The sequence below is a fragment of the Taudactylus pleione genome, unplaced genomic scaffold, assembly GCF_031769625.1.
Source record: "Taudactylus pleione unplaced genomic scaffold, aTauple2 ptg000329l, whole genome shotgun sequence".
NCBI lineage: Eukaryota > Metazoa > Chordata > Amphibia > Anura > Myobatrachidae > Taudactylus > Taudactylus pleione.
The window spans coordinates 5,297,237-5,308,258 of NW_028284730.1; positions in this window are offsets into that span (position 1 = coordinate 5,297,237).

The following is an 11,022-nucleotide window of genomic DNA, read 5'->3' on the forward strand; positions in this document are numbered from 1 at the left end:
TTACTTGCTGCTCAGAACTGTGAGCGGGTTATTTGCAGTGAGAGTGAACACTGGAGAAAAAAATATTTGAAAAGTTCTGTAAAATAGCAGAATAGGCAATGTACATTATAGCTGCCATCACGAAAATCCTACAGCAAGTGCACACTTTTTCAATTGTAAGCCATCCCCCACTCCACTCAAAATTAAGGGGTCTGTATTAAAAAAAAAAATTGCAGAAGTGCCATGATTTTTTTCTGTCCGTATCGTAAATTTTTCATTTTAAACAAAACTATCCTGTCTATGTATTAAAAGCAGTTTGCAGGCATAGTGGTTGCAAGAACCGCTGTCCCTGCGAGTTACAACCCAGGCATATCTTTCAGAAGACTCCTTCTAAGTTTTTGACACTGCCCATTTGCACAGGTAAAGTTACTGGAGTTGGTCAGTGGATGTGGGAGAGGGATCATAAAATCCCTTTCCTCCGAAAATTCCTCCATAGGCATACTGAGGTTAATGACATCTGAGGATGGCGTTAATCAATGGAGCTAAACTCTGCTTTTTGGAGTTTGGTAAGAGCTCTGCTTTTTGGAGTTTGGTACATAGAGGTCAGGCTGTAGTCCCGGTCTGCAGCGCTAAATAGCCTTTTGCTGGAGATTTCACAGAAATCTCCTGCATTAGGCTATTGTTACATAGCCGGGATACATAAAATTATACAGAAACGGCAGTTTCTGTATAATTTTATGAGAAAGAGGATTGATAAATATGCCACTAACACCATTTTGATTAAGATCACCGCCTTTTAGTCACAGAAAAGCAGCACAGGCATTGCTTAGTTTATTCATGCACAGCTGCAGGGTCCAGAAACTCAAATGATTGTAATCTCAGCTTTTTTTTAATTCTGTATCAGAGCCTATAAGAACAGTTGGGCCAATTTTGAAAAGCAAAATCTTTCATGGACATGTCATTTTTTATTGCAGCGGTTTAACAATAATATTTTATTGTAGTGGCAGCTGAATGAGAACTATCTAAAAGGGATAAAAGCTTTACAGTGTCAACAGTGAACAGCAAAACATGGGTTATATAAACATACTGTATGTGTATTAAAGTTGGGCTCTATAGTGTAATTTAACACAATCAATATGTGAAAAGGGTTATCAATCTTGCTCATTAATCTTGAACCCCTGATAGTTTCAGTAAAAACAAATGATTATAAACAGAATTAAATTGGGTACTCCATAGTGGATACCGGTCGATTGGTCGACAATAAAAAGGTCAATGTTCAGAAGGTCAACACATTCTGAATGTTGACAGTAAAAATTACATTTAAAATGTCAAGGTTTTTTTTCATGATTTTTGGGGTCAACGTTAGGCTAAAATAACAAAAAAAAAATCTATGTATCGACATTTTTAATGTAGACCTTTCGACTGTGTCAGTCATGTAACTGTCGACCTAAATACATGTCTACGAAATGATGGTCGATCTAATGACCATGTCAGCCTTTTTACTGCAGACATTCAGCACCAGTGGACCCTCCAAATGTCGACCTTACGGTTCATCTTTTATGACACACCCATCCATAGTGTAGTTTAATACAATAAAAATGTATACCAGGAGTAAACATAGTAGTTGGTGTCTAAATTACACTCTTGACCACCTCTTATCTACCACCTCTCATTTATGTTTTCTTACATAAGATTATTTTTGAAAACCCTTTTTATTTACAATTAAAGTGCACAGCAATGGGGTCCAACATGGTGCCCACATATACCAACATCTTCACAAACCCTAGAAGAATATTTTGTTTCACAAAACATATTACTTTTGAAATAGATATATTGATTTTTTATTTGGATGGGGAAATGTTGCTGTATGTCCTTTTTATATACGCAGTTTATAGGATATGGATTTAATCTGGTAAAAGACTTTCTTTAATATCACACTATGTTGGCCTCTCGCATATACAGCTATCCTATCTTAAGTAACTGTGACTAGATAAACTATTACAGTGCATCTGATGAGTACCTTATTGAAATGATTATTTAGCTTTGGGAGCCAGGTGTATACTGTATTCAGGCTACACATGGCCCCTACAAAGCATCAGGTTTGTAAAATATACAATTATACCAGAACACCCAGGGAATATTCAGAAAAGGTTTTTACACATTAAGGGGCCAATACCAAGTTTGTAATAAATAGGCACTCGCGCATGCAGGGGGGGTTCAGAGTACCTAGAAACCCCCCTGGCTGCCCATTTATCACAGCTGACTATTTTAATAGTTTATATTTTGGAGCAGCGCAGCCACCGCAGTACAGTATGTCACTCACTCACTGCGTGGCTGCAAAGCTCCGGCATACACAGTATGAGAGGCTGGCCGCAGCTGGCAGGTAGGGGGAGCTGCTCTCAAGTGCTCCTCTCAGGCTGCTTTGTCACGTAGGATAAGCGGCGACTGTGTCCTCCGAGGTTGCTACAAAGTGCAGGCCTAGGTAAAGTTGTGCACTCACACCTGTATGGGGTAAGCGGGCGGGTGCCAGTTTAAATCATTTATCAGCATGATAACAGGGAGGGAAGGAGAGGGAGACAAGGCAGATGATGGTAGTAGTGTTGTCTGTCTTTGGATGGGTAGTGCTGGGGTGGGAATGGACATGGCGGCTGTGCTGTCTGTGTATGGGGGTGCTGTCTGTCTATGTAGGGGTAGTGCTGGGGTGGGAATGGACATGATGGGGGTGCTGTCTGTCTATGTAGGGGTGGGAATGGACATGGTGTCTGTGCTGGCTGTGTATGGGGGGCTGGGGGTGCCATTTGTCTATGGGGGTGAAGCCACATACTTTCATTTCTGATGGTAGCACTGGTTAATGCATTTTTTTTTCTCTAGCATATTTATTTTAAAACACTTGAAGTACACAATAAAGTGTATGTTGCTGGCTTATTCTGGTTAGACTTTTGTCATTGGTTCTATAACCAATTATTTGGAAACCCCCTTTCAAAATCCTGCGTTTGCCACTGAATAGATGTTAATAACTTTGCCTTCATGAGAACGCCGCTTTCCACCTTTCGTAAGGTTTGGTGAACGCAAATTGCAATTTACATGGGACCTTTTGCTTGCTGAGCATGTGCAGTGTCACGGTCCTGCAGGCCGACCCTCCAAATACAGCAATCTGAGAATCGCCACCTGTGAATTTTACAGGTTACCTCAGCACATGTGGTTAACTAAACCTGGTAACGATATAACAACTATGTAGAGGAGCGCTTGATGATATGAATAATGGATCTAATTATGTGTAGTGCGATCACTGTGGAAAAACAAGGGTTAGTAATATTCAATGTTTATAAAACTCTTTTGCATGATTAGGCAGTTTGAGTGCGTGTGCTGTGGGTTCCAAGATTGGCAGCTCTAAGGCTGTCACAGGATGGTTTGCAGGTGGGTCTGACTAACTAGCCTTATCTGTGCCTACCTTCCATGTTAATCTTCACCACTGCTGGCTGGTCCCCTCGGTACTTGCTTCTTTTCATCCGCTGGTGCACACAATATGAAGTGTTGTTCCAGTGTGGAAAAAAAAAAAAAAGTCTTTTGTAAGCTTACTTCCAGCTTGCATCCAACGCGTTTCAGGCACTCCAGCCCTTTATCAAGGATGATTTCAAATTAAGTACAATCCCTATATATAGAGAAAACTTTATTGAAAAAAAAAACGGAAGCCAAAATTTGAGCACCCACTTCAAAAAGCGGCTATCATGTGTTGGTGCTTTCATGATGGTATCACGCTTTTATGCACCAAGGGACGAAAACAAACAAGTACGGAGGGGACCAGCCAGCGGCGGTGAAGATCAACTTGGAAGGTAGGCATAGATAAGGCTATTTATTCAGACCCACCTGCAAACCATTCTGTGACAGTCTTAGAGCTGGCAATCTTGAATATTACTAACCCTGGTTTTTCCACAGGGATCGCGCTACACATAATTAGATCAGTAATTCATATTATCAAGCTCTCCTCTACATAGTTGCTATATTGTTATTTTTTCTTAGTGAGCTGCTAATATTGTTATACTTTGTTTCAGTAGCACGGCATTGCAAATGTTCTTAAACCACCTGGTAACTGCCACCAGCAGAAGAAGAATAAAATGCTAAAGCGTAAGGTGAGCTTCTGCTCTCATCTGCATACACAATTATCAATACTTAGAAAAACCGGTAACATGAGCCATATGAGGCCTTGGGTCATAAAAACACAGATCCAGAATTAATGTTTAATTTAAGAATGGTCTTCAAAGCTTAATGTACAAAGAGTTACAAATAATATAATAATGTTAAAGAATCACACAGTTACTCACACTTTCCAGAAAATAAAATAAAAAATAATAAAAAGGAGAAACAAACCATCTGGATCACGTTGGATTAAATGGTTCTGGGATGAGTCCTTCCCAGTGATGAATTAGGGATCATCCGTATCCTTTGACAGCCTCATGCAGAATGAACAGTGTTTCATATCAAAACACACATTTTTATGCCCTTTCATAGGCTGCTCTGGGGCACTACTCCCCCCCCCCCTTGGGATAGTTTAACCTTTCCATTGTATAGGTGACTGTAACACAGGCCCTCCTGGTCACCTGAGCAGGGGTTAGGCAATTGCTCACTCCATCCTGTTTGAAGCTCAGAAATTAGGCCTGTGTCAACAGACCTGGACAAGTCTTACAGCTGGCTAGGTGAAAGATTTGACACCTTGGCGGTCTGTCTCTCATTGGCCTGTAAGCCTGACCCCCTGTGGGGTTATATACAGACCCCAGTCTTTGATCAGTGCTTCAAGTGAGAAAACCACAGACATTAACAACTTGTACACTGAGCCTAGGCAATAAGTAAAACACTAGCCAGTCAATTATCTCTCAGCTATACAATCTAAAAGACTTTTTCCTACACAAAATAGATTGTATGTAATAGCTATGTAAACAGTACAATTTGTTAATATGCCCATTCCAAGACTAAACGGGCTTCCCCGCTACATGCAGTGAAAACTCACACAAGATATGCTACAAAAACTATGCATCAACCCCTAAATGCTTATATATATACACACACACCGATCAGCCATAACATTAAAACCACCTGCTTAATATTGTGTAGCTTTAACCCACCAAGACATGGACTCCACAAGACCTCTGAAGGTGTCCTGTGGTATCTTGGCACCAAGAGGTTAGCAACTGATCCCTTAAGTCCTGTATGTTGCGAAGTGGGGGCCTCCATGGCTCAGACTTATTTTTTCAAAACATCCCACAGAGATGGGAATGGGATTGAGATCTGTGGAATTTGGAGGCCATGGGAAAGATTTCTGGACTGCACACCCTGAATATATCCAGAGGGTGCAGTCTCAGATCCTTTTTTCTGAATTTGGAGGCCAGTCAACACCTTGAACTCTTTGTCATGTTCCTCAAACCATTCCTGAGCAATGTTTGCAGTGTACTTGGTCTGCAACAATGTTTAGGCAGGTGGTACGTGTCAAACTTACATCCACATGAATGCCAAGACCCAAGGTTCTCAGCAGAACATTGACCAAAGCACCTGCTCGCTTGCCTTCTTCCCATACTGCATTCTGGTGTCATCTTTTTCTCAGATAAGTGACCACATGCACCTGGCAGTCCACATGATGTAAAAGAAAACATGATCAGACCACCATCTTTCATTGCTCCATGGTCCGGTTCTAATGCTCACATTCCAATTGTAGGCACTTTCAGCGCAGGACAGGGGTCAGCATTGACACTAAGTAGTCTGTGACTATGCAACCCAATATGCAGCTAGCTGCAAGGCATGGTGTGTTCTGACTCCTTTCCATCACAGCCAGCATTAACTTTTTCAGAAATTTGTGCTATAGTTCAGTGGGCTAGGACCAGACAGGCTAGCCTTCGCTCTCCACGCGCATCAATGAGCCTTGTGCGCCCATGACTGCCATTCCTTGGACCACTTTTGGTAGGTACTAACCACTGCATACTAGGAACACCCCACAAGACCTGGAGATGCTCTGACCCAGTTGTGTGTGTGTATATATATATATATATATATATATATATATATATAATATAAAAGCTGAATTTCCTTTATGGAAGGATGCACTCACCGATTCTTTTTTAAAAAGTTTTTAAAGTTTATTCATTTTGGGACATCACAGTAAAACGAAGAAAATCTTGTGATCATGGTTGACGTTTCGGTACACTCTAGTACCTTTCTCAAGACCTCAATTCAACAAGATCATAAAAGACAGACACTGGAAACAAAGTAACAATATCTGCGAAACATGAAAGAAACATACAATAATCTGTCTATCAGGTTCCCAAACGCCCAGTATAATCAACCATGCAATTGATCACCCATATGTGAACAAAATATATGAATATACCAATTCATATGTGCACCCTTAACATGCAGCCTGACACCATTTAGAGACCTATGAAGAAACTGCATACCCGTGCTCTGTTGAAGCCAAGACATATAGATATTAAGGATAATCTAAAGGTTGAATACATAAAATGTATCACTATAACTCACAACCACAAAGAGTTAATACTCTAGCTATTAAGACCGCCACTCATGCAGGCCAATACTGGTAGTGATACCAAGATGTATTAAATTACATCTATAGATTCTCACGGGGTATGGCCGGACTTAAAAAACCATAAAGGGACATCATAATCTGTAAATATAATAACCACGAATTTGACAACAACATAGTGTTAAGCGGGACTGATAGCCACGTATATAAACACAGGCTTACCTGCAGTCATACGTCAGCAATGGAAACAAAGTATCAGAGCGGTCCTGGCGTGTCAGGGCTCCAATCGACCCCCGCTGTGCTGTTAACTAGCGCTCAGTCGCGGCTAAAAAGCCGCCGGACCGGAAGTGGATATTCATTAGATCCGCTTCCGCGTGTCACAAGGACACGCAAGCCAAATAATGGTATCTAGGCAACAACCTGTAAACATAGGGTATGCAGGTGGCCAGCTCACGCAATATGTCAAAGCACAAAATTGAAAATATGGGCAATTAGAAGTCTGAACTAGTTCTATTAGGGCACCATTATGAATATGATAGGCATTATAGGAACCCGATAGGACTAAAAACAGGGTATCTATCAACAAGAAAAATTTTATACACATCACTTAACATTCATGCTAAGTGTTTCATTTAAACAATACACTCGTTTGCAGCATATAATTACAAATAGCAATAATAAAATGCATATTAAGACCCCGTAAGGCTAGATGTACCAGAGAACTACCTATCATGTATAAAAATAAAGATCATTATTTAGAGAGATCAACAAAATACCCACTAAGCTCTCAAATCCAGTATTGTAAGCACTGACTCTATAGTCCTATAGATAAAACATAATTACTCTTATACCAACTCACAAAAATACACTCCACGGGTTATGTTCATTTAAACCTCTTGGTGTGACTATCTAGTTTATGAATCCAAAAGCTCTCCCGTCTTTTTAGACTTAAGAGTCTATCACAACCTGCTTTTGGAGGAATCCAATGAATTAATTTACATCTTAGGGCTGCCGCTTGATGCGATTTTTTAAAAAAATGTCTGGCTACCGGTTTATCACTTTTTCCATTCTGTAGGGCTGCCCTAATAGAGGCTCGATGGTTTGCCATCCTATCCCTAAAATGACGTGTCGTGAGACCCACATAATACAGGCCACAAGGACAGATAAGGATATAAATTAGATGATCTAATCCACAATGTAGCCTATACTTAATGGCAATCTTGCTACCCGAATGAGGGTGAGGGAAAGAAGGACCCACTATCATGGAGGTGCAAGTTATGCAGCTTCCACATGAGTAACTACCTGGTCTAGATAGAAATAAATCTGTAATTTCACTCTTCTGATTTGGATATAAGGTTGGCCTCATTAACATCTGATTCAGATTGGGACCTCTTCGATAAGCCATCATAGGGGGTGCCATATGTTGAAAAGGTAACGTTTTATCACTTTGTATAATCGGGCAATGTTTTTTTTATAGATTTCTGGATATATTTAGCTTTTCCATCATACGTGGTAGTGTAAATCAAATGTTGGTCCTTCTTTCTACTATCTTCATCTGGAGGGGTCATGAAAATTAGTTTCGCCTTTTGAAGGCATCTAAGCAAAGTGGATTGCTGATAGCCCCTTTCTATCCTTCAATTGGATCTCCCTCATTTCGGATGTAGAATTAATCCGCATTGCCCTCAGATATTGTGATTTCTTTTAATGCTACTGGATGGTGGCTCGCTGGTGACAAAGCCAGATTCCTGTCCGTTGGCTTCCTAAATAATGAAGTGGCTAGTTTGCCTTCAGATAAGGAAATAGAGACATCTAGAAAATTTATAGATCTGCTGTCAATCTCATACGTAAAACGTATTGGACTGTCAAATGTATTCAAATTAATGACCATCTGTTTAAATTCCTCCTTTGTACCTTGCCATATCAAAAAGATGTCGTCTATGAACCGGCTGTAGAACTTAATATTATTACCATACTTCGATTGATGATATGTTCTTTTTCATATCCGGCCATGTACAGATTGGCGTACGAAGGTGCCAAATTTGATCCCATAGCCGTCCCTGATACTTGAAGATAAAACTTATCTTTATATTGGAAATGGTTTTTAGAAAGTACCAGTGTCGCAAGGTCAATCAAAACTTGGTAGGAATACACTTGGATTCTCTGGTCATTAGAGCTGTTCTCAAAGCTTCCAGCCCTTCATGGTTGGGGATGACAGTATACAGTGACTTAACATCTAAGGTGGCTAAAAAAACCATCATTAAGATCTTGTATACCACTCAACAGTTGTAGCAGATGTCCGGTATCTCTCAGGTAAGTTTCCTGTCGTCGTACTAATGGTTGTAATTCCTTATCAATGAAGATAGCTATTGGTTGTAGAACCGACCCTTGTGCAGAAATAATCGGTCTGCCAGGTGGTTTGACCGTTGTTTCATGTATTTTCGGGAGTGTATACATAATTGGGCATTGCGGGTTGTCAACCGTCAGAAATTTTAATTCGTCTTCATCAATCCATCCCTGAATCTTGGCATTATTAAGTACAACATCAACTTGATTTTTAATCACCTCTACAGGTCTCAAAGCTACATTAACATAGGTATTACTATCAGCCAACTGTGACATGATTTCTGCGTCATAGTCCACCCAATCCTGCACAACCACTGCTCCCCCCTTGTCGGCAGGTCTAATAACTAAATTAGGGTTCTTCACTAGAGACTGTAATGCCTTATCCTCCAAGGCACTCAAGTTGTTGAATGTCGTAGGTGCAGCAATGGATTTGATGTCTTGATTGACAAGCCTATAAAATGTTTTGAGACTAGCATTACTAGAGGGTGGATCGAAAGTAGATGGTCTTTTAAATTTCTTAGCATCAGTTATATTGCCTTTGTTAGAGAAAAATTCCTTCAATCTAAGTGTTCTGCCAAATTTATATAGATCAATGGAACTCTTAAATTCACTATGTCTATAAGTTGGTACAAATGAGAGGCCCTTGGCCAGTACTTGTAACTGTAATTCATCAAGACTACTACTGGAGAGATTGAAAACGACATTCATATCCGCCTTCCCCGTCAGCGTCTCCTTATGGCCACCCCGCCTCGGGTGTGGTCTCCGACCCTTTCTTCGTTGAACTCGGGAGGAATCTGTTCCTGATTGGGTCCGACGTCTAAAAAATGACCGCTAGATTTTTGTGTTACATAATTGGCCTCAGTATCGGACGTGGAATATGACAATCCTGATTCTAGAGGAATAAATGGTGGTTGTCTACGTCTAGTGGTATTCTTTGATAATCTAGATTGTACATTATCGCCTAACAACCAACGATACACAGTGTGTTTCTGATAATCAGATGTCACTGTATCCAACTTCTTCCATTTGAATGATGTTAGATCTCGCTTATATGTCTCAATCTGGGTTTGTAGTCTCTCTAGCCAATTCGTACTCTTATCACGCAATGAAGGTATAGTCACAATTTTCACCTGCACTATTTCTGATTTTACCTTCTGTAATTCACACCCCACCTCCTCGATAACGAGAACCAATAAATCTAATGAGCATTTATTAAGTATTGCGCACCATCTACTACAAAATACAGGGTTGTTCCTCCCTAAAGTAGGGACATTGTGTATTCTAAACCCTCTAGGGATTGGTTTACGGTGATGGTATTCTGAGAGAAACTGACCATGCAACAATAGAGCAACCTCTCTCCTCTGTAGTCTCAATAATCTAAAAAATAGATCAGCCGATGTTTCTGCTGGTAATGCACTAAAATCTAGTTTATCAAACAGCACTTTGCTGATATCCTCATCAGTAAATGATAATGCCCCACTCTCTGCTTGAGAAAGAAGACCCTCATCCAATAGGCCCGTACCTCCATAAGCCATGGTGTAAATAATATAGGACTAGTCAGCAATATTACAAAAAGGAGCTCAAAGCCCAATATCAGATTAACAATATGCTAAGCAGTAATACAATAATATAGGTCTTATAACATATAAATACATAAGGTGTGGTTAGGGTGCACATATGAATTGGTATATTCATATATTTGTTCACATATGGGTGATCAATTGCATGGTTGATTATACTGGGCGTTTGGGAACCTGATAGAGAGATTATTGTATGTTTCTTTCATGTTTTGCAGATATTGTTACTTCGGTTTCCAGTGTCTGTCTTTTATGATCTTGTTGAATTGAGGTCTTGAGAAAGGTACTAGAGTGTACCGAAACGTCAACCATGATCACAAGATTTTCTTCGTTTTACTGTGATGTCCCAAAATTAATAAACTTTAAAAACTTTTTAAAAAAGAATCGGTGAGTGCATCCTTCCATAAAGGAAATTCAGCTTTATTTATTGGGACCAGGACGTCCTTGGAAGCACCCTGAAGATGTCATGCTAAAAATTTGAGAGTGCAGGATTCTTTGGCGAATATATATATATATATATATATATATATATATATATATATATATATATATATATATATATATATATATATATATACACACACACACACACAT